Genomic DNA, 7,063 nt, shown 5'->3' with positions numbered 1-7,063 from the left:
TCAGGATTTAGTTGTGAAAGGTAACGAAAGTGTCGCTGACAGCTCTACAGCCGCGCAACTCGTAAAAACACAACTTTAAAACCAAACCATACCGGCCTCACCGCATTGTGCTCCTCTGACAGCGTTTCGGTGCGAGACTTGGCCGTGTGGTTTCCATCCTCGTCTCTCATCTCTTCATTATTCAATTACACACTTAAGCACATGTTGGGTCTGGCATTAACCGCGTGGAGGAGCCGCTGGATGGAGGGAAGCAGTAAAGATCCATTGTGGGCTCTTTAGTCATGCACTGATTTGCCTGGTTTGTGTTTAACCAGGAATACGCTACGCAGCCAGGGAAGTCGGTAGGTAAGTTGGAATTAGAAACAGATGGAGTTTTGGGAAACGGAAGAACCTGCAAGATATAGGAGTGTGGAAACTCGTTTCCTTCTGTCCTTGTTTCCCTCCTTTCAGTTCTTTCTGTGTCTCCTTACTTTTTGTTCCATGTCTATTGACAGTCGTTCTGTTGTAAAATTATCTGCATAAATTCAAAGTGACCTTTAGTATTTAATATTTTAAAATAAACATAAGTGACTGGAAGCCGCTGAGGCTGAAAACGGTTTGGATTCTTACATAGAAGATGAGTTGGAGCCACGATCCGCATTCCTCCATGATTTCTGAAGGTTTTCCATCCATCCATCCATCCATCCATCATAAACTATGCTTACTTCAGCAATATTGTCCATTCATCTTTTCATTTCGTTCTCATAGTTTCTAATTACATATGCAAACTTTTGTGTTTAGTAATTAAACTTTCAAAATAGATTTAAACAGGACAGAAAATGTCTCTGAAAAGTACAAAACCTCAAAATGAAAAGTGATTCGTTCATCGCAACTCAGGATGCCGATTGGTGCTGGCGGTCATGTGACTTTGTACCCACATGCGATGTAAACGCACCAGTGGTCGCACGCCCACATATATGTGAGTAAACGGAGTCGGCGCGCACAGCCAGAGAGTTGGACACACTTACTCAGGGCCCTTTCTGCGGCTTCTGCATTCCTGTAGGCGTATCTCACCAACTGCTTTTAATCAGCCGGGTCACGAGGCGCTCCAGATGGGCCTCAGCGCTGGGTGGGGCTGCAGTGGACACGGCGGAGGTGGAGGGGGCCGGAGTTTGGAATAGTCAACATATCTGTGCCTCTTCTCCTCTCAGCATCTCCTCCCGCCTTGTATTGCGTCACCCTCCTTAGAGACCGGTTTTGGACAGCGCTGCACCACCCCGGCCCTTCTGCACTCAGAGACTTTTAACAGACTTTTACTAGAAACGGTTTCCATCATTGGGATTTTGTTCAGTCTGAAAATGAAGATGGACTTTATGGTTTACAACAGTTAAGTTCAGCTTATAGCTTAATAGTAGGAATGAACAATAAATCAATGATATTTATCGTGATTGACACATGATCAGTATCAATAGGTAATACATCTGATAGAATATTCAATAAGTTCACTGAAGCCTGATCCAGAATTGCACAGCATTCTGGGAGATGTAGGCAGAGGAAAAACTTTAACTACTCAACCTCTGACGACTTGCTAAGCTAGGCTTATGGTATTAACTACCTCACTCACTCTTTGGTTACCTAGCAACAATTTCTCACTCTTTGGTTACCTAGCAACAACGTGTTGAGTAGCTGCTGCAGCACTTTAAGGTTCCGCCTCATAACTGCTTAAAAACAAAAAACAATGGCGTGAAGTGAAAACTGTGGATAAAACAAGAAAGGTCACGCCAAAGGTTTGGCAGTATTTTGGAGATTTAAAACAAAAATTAATCAATAATTATCGACATAGACTGATACAAAATGTTTATATCGTGACACGTTTTTCAGCCATATCGTTCAGCCCTGTTGAATTGTTGGCCAGATGGCATAGCTCGAATAAAATAAGCCAGGAATCTTCTTATGATGTGTTCTAGTGTCCTAATCAAAGTGGGAATAAAGTTGACACAGTGGATAATTTGGAGATTAACATTTCTTGAAGAAAGTTGGTAGGGCTGAAAAGATTAATTAGATTAATCGTAATTAATCTATTACTGATATTATTGTCAACTAATTTACTAACTGGTTAACTGTTAACTGAAGTTAACGATGACATTTGCTGAAAGATTTATGTTTAGAGATGTAATTAAGCCGAAACTGGACAAAAATAAATACATTTTGAATTTAAGATAATAAAAAAATCCCTTTGTCTGTAAATCTGTTCTAGCCATAGGTACTCAAGTGGTATAGTTTTACATTCACCTGGTCCAATTCTGAAAAAAATTCAATTGCATATCTTTTCCTACCCAATTATTAATTGGTTAATCCAAATAATAATCAATGGATTAGCCATACTCAATACTGATGTTAAGGCGAGCAGAAAGACATGTTGATGTTAGGTGTTTTTAGCTGCAGATGCAACATTTGCTACAAATGATCAATGATTGTTTATTTGTATCTTTTAATGTATTACTATTATTGTACAAAAATAGCATAAAGGAAAATCTGCAGAATCTGCCAATCTGATTAATTAATTGATCTAAAACAATCCTTAGTTGCAGCACTAGAAGTTAGTGCAAAACATAGTTGAAATTAAGTGCTACAACTCAGTGTAATATAGTGAGCTGCTTTTAGTGATTCATGAATAGAATTGATTGATTAAAAGCTGGAGTATTTTATGTTGTCTGTGGAGATGCGTTTAGTAAATTCATCCTGCAGTTGTTGAGCAGTCAGACTGTTGCTGGTCTTTGTCTGAACATAATTACAGTTTGCTGTATTGATTTCCTGGCTGTTCTGTCTTACTCCGGCTGTTTTGCTTACTGTTGTTACCTGGAGACTGTTTCCTGTCTTTCATCTCAACACTTCTTCCCCCCTATTATCGATGTCTCACATTGCGGGGTCTAATTCAACCTGCAGGTTTTTTTATTTTTATTTAGTAGGATTTAGACCTAAGGGACTGAAATGGTTGCAGAAGTCTGTTGATTATGTGTCTGGTTAACGATTTCTGTGTCGATTTAGACATATGGGTTTGACTGTTATCATCTTTAAAGACACATAGACGACACATTTTCAGTTTTCTGATAGAGGTCACTGTCTTTAACTCAGCCCACAGCATCATATTCATATTTATACATCTTGTTTCAATCCAAAGCATCAACCTTTATCTCCAATTAAAGTCCCAGCAGAATATAACATCTCTACTTGTCACAACAACAAATTTTGCTGGATGATAAATTGTCCCAAAAGTTATTGCGATAAACGATAATATTGTTGTTTGTTTTGAGAACATATTCTCAGATATAAATATACTTTAAATTGTAACAAACATTTAAAACTGCAACTGGAACACATTATGAATATCCCAAATAAATAAACAAAACAACTGAAAGTACAAATAAAACAAATTAAGAAATCTGTAATCAAAACTGTCCTTCAAAAAAGGTCTAGTTGAGACCAAAACACCAGACTGAAGACTTTTATTATCCAGTCTTTCTGTACAACAAGAGAAAGAAAAGAGAAAAAAATTCTACAAATTATTGAGTTTGTTTTAATTTATCTTGTGATTCCTTATTACAACAGGCCTAATGTCCACACGTTTATGTTTGTGATGGTTGTGACATGTTAGTCACCAGTTGTTATGGAGACTTGCATTTCCTGCTTTACATGAAAGTAATTTTGAAGATTTTCTAACGTAAATCAGCTTCTGCTTTGCTACATATTTGCTCCAGAAATGGAAAGTGATGCATCACAAATTTAAACTATATTTTTATTCATAAAAATTGGTAAAAATGCTTAGGTCAGCTTGTGGTGTAGTGGTGATGTGGTAGGTTGTTGGTCTGAGGTTCAACTCCTGACATTTGCTACCTTTTGACGATTAATCGATTAATCGCATGAAAAATGGCATATTCTACAGATTTTCCATTTAGCCACTTAAGCCTTCTTTATGCAATATTAGAAACATTTCTACAAACAACTTTTTTTACATTAAGAAAATAAACAATCTTTTAGTAACTCTGAACCAGGTGAAGCTAAAATTACCACTTACCAATTTTTACCTAAAACATATTTACAGACAAGGATGTTTTTATCTGAAATGCAAAATCGGTTTTGTTGTATAGTTTTGGCTTAACTACTAATCTGAATTTATTGTTTTATTCTTCAATCTTTAGCCTTTTTGGGTCTTAACACTAAAGTTAATGAGTAATTGATTGCTAAAGTAGTTGATGATTAATCGATTAATCATGATTAATCGTTTCAGCCTTACATCAGTTAAAATAGTTTAATAGGAATTACTATAATGCCAATTGTCAAGCGGTTGGCTTTAGATGATGCTACTAGTCTATTGATTGGAATGAAGGAACCCGACTGTTTTTTTTAAAGGTTTTATCAGTAGATACATTTTGTTGCCTCTTACTTCAGCTGTATTGCTGATTTGCTGCGCTGAAGGCGTAGTGCAGCAGAGCATCGCTGCAGACCGACTCCTGCTGCTATTCCTGACTGGACGTTGGATCACGGCTGTCATTAGGACCGCTTAGTTTAGCAGATGATCCTGCATCTCCTAGAAGGATTAAAGCGGTTACACCAATAGAAGCACACTTTCATGGCTGCCACTTGATGTCTGCATCACCACCGACTGGCTCCTAAACTCACTTTGAACCTCATCTGCAAATATGAATATTTTGTTTGTAAATACCTCAAATCCTAACTTTTAGGCCTTTTCGTTAATAGTGAAACCTGTTTGGTCTATTCAACATTTGGCAAATAAATTCTCAATCCATTTTACGTTCTCTTTATAGTTTACTGGTTTTGCACCAGTTTTAGTCTAATCATAACCAGTTACTTAGATCTCAGTTGGTATCGGTTTCAAACATCCTTCAAGACGATATCCTGAGTCAGAGTGTTGGACAGAATCGCCTTGAAATGACATTTATTAATTATCGTCAAGAAAAAACAAATAAAGCCAAACATTATGTCATTTTATGGAAAATTTGGTTTGACCGAAATTTGTGTGGTCTAGTTTGTTCTAAGTCAAGTCAAGCTTTGTTTCTTCAGAGATCAAATCTCAAGTCTTTTTAATGCAGCCTGACCCAAATCTGATTTTTTTTTTCTGCCTGTATGCGACACATGTCCAACTTTTTCACTGCTGTCTGAATGGGCCAATTCCAGTCTATTTATCCCCCAAAAGAAATGTGACACATTTATGTCACATGTGTGGTGCTAAATCAAATACCTGTTGGTGTTCAAAGCACCTTTATGTCACATTTAATCCAACTTTTCTGTCGCATGCGTCATAATTCTGCACCAGATGCGGTAAATCTGGACGTAAACAATGGCGGTAAGTTATAATTCAGAGTAGGACCGCTTTGAGACGAGTTGCATCCAGGTAGCAGCAGTACCAGCTTTGGATTTTATTGTTGGGCAGTTCCTGTAACCGTTTAGTCATCACTCGACTTGGACTCATTTACTCCAGATTAACAAAATACAGACGGACAGACCCACAGAGCAGCGATTCGTCAGCCCTAACGCTTCCCCCTGGACAAACACGGGAGGAAAACATTCCTGTGAAATTTGGCCGAGTTGATTCATGCTGCAGGGAAGAGAGGTGGAGATCTAAACGGTTTTTTCTTCTGCTCATCGGACCCACGTTCTGGATTACATAACGCGGTCCTGCAGGACAGTTTAAGGAAAGCTGTAAAGAGATGTAAGCTGGTTGAGTAAACAGTCGGTTCTTCAGGAATACTTTGAATCTGTTGAGTTGTTTGAATGGAAGCAGGAAAACTGAGCGGATAACTTCAACTTTCAGCCAGTTCTCTCAGGCGAGTGACGTTGGAGCTCAGCTGCCCTCCTCCGCTAATACAGGACATTACTGTTCGGTCACACCTGCCCCACCCGCTGCAAGCCTGTCTCTCTCTGCATCACATTAACTCACTTGAACTCTGAGAAGTGCTGGCAAACGTTAGCTGGCTGCTTCTCCTCCCGAGGAGTCTTACTTCAACCTGTAATTAAACGCAGTTTCTATCTTAAAAAAGGTCTCAGACCTTTATTTATCCTTCTGAGAACATTTAAAGGTACCTATTATGTTTTTGTACTTTTGTAAATGTCGATTTGTGTCTCTGTTGCTTCTAAAAACAGCCCAAGCAATTTAAAAAACATCCAGTTGTTTTTTTCCCTTTTTGCAGTAAGTTAATGTTTTGTAGTGTCTGGAAAACGAGCCATTTCAAAAACCTGCAGATTAAGTTACGCTCAACGGGCACTCCGCCGTTACATAGCAACCCAAGCTGAGCGCCATCAAGTTCAGTTTTACCGCTGTACAATGGCTGCTGGAAAAGACACGTGTGTTGTTGTTGACTTGCCAGCCAGAAACCACTTGCTGCATTGTTGTTGGTTGTGCAGAAGGCTCCACTTTTGCTTCTCAAAGATTATAGACGATCTTTAAAGTTTGCCACTTAGAAGTTGGGATGTTAGGATGACTCGAGTTCAATCAGTGGTGTACCTTAAGACCTAAGTTTCACTCAGTGATGAGTCAAGCTAACATCTTCCTGAACAAGAGCACATTTCCATCGTCTAAAATGTCTCAAAGTGTCTGACATTTATTTCTAAACTAACGTCCATTGTGCTAAGTGGAATATCAATCTTAAAATATTCAACACTTAAATGTTTTGGCTCACAAAAACATCCCTAGCAACATTTGTTATCTTTGAAAGCTTCCTAACATTTCCTCTTGGGAGTAATCTAATTCCTTTTTAACTCTTTCTTTATCTAGACTTTACCTGAGCAGGTACCACAGATGGCCTGTCACGATAACTAATTTTATCTGCCCCAGAAGTTATTGCGATAAATAGATATGTGCCGATCAGGTTTTTTCCTGCCGATATCGATCACCCATGAAGGCAGATCACCGATACCGATCACATAATTATTATTATTTTTTTTTATATCATAAACACTACCGGTTACATTATGTGGAAAAAGGAACCATGAATTCACCTTAATTTAGACAAAAACTTGTTTTTAATAACTTTTTCCAAGAAGAAAACTAAACAAAACAGGCATT

The sequence above is a fragment of the Poecilia reticulata genome, linkage group LG20 (assembly GCF_000633615.1).
Source record: "Poecilia reticulata strain Guanapo linkage group LG20, Guppy_female_1.0+MT, whole genome shotgun sequence".
NCBI classification, from domain to species: Eukaryota; Metazoa; Chordata; class Actinopteri; order Cyprinodontiformes; family Poeciliidae; genus Poecilia; species Poecilia reticulata.
The sequence above is the reverse complement of the archived record's forward strand: the minus strand, read 5'-3'. Positions refer to the sequence as shown.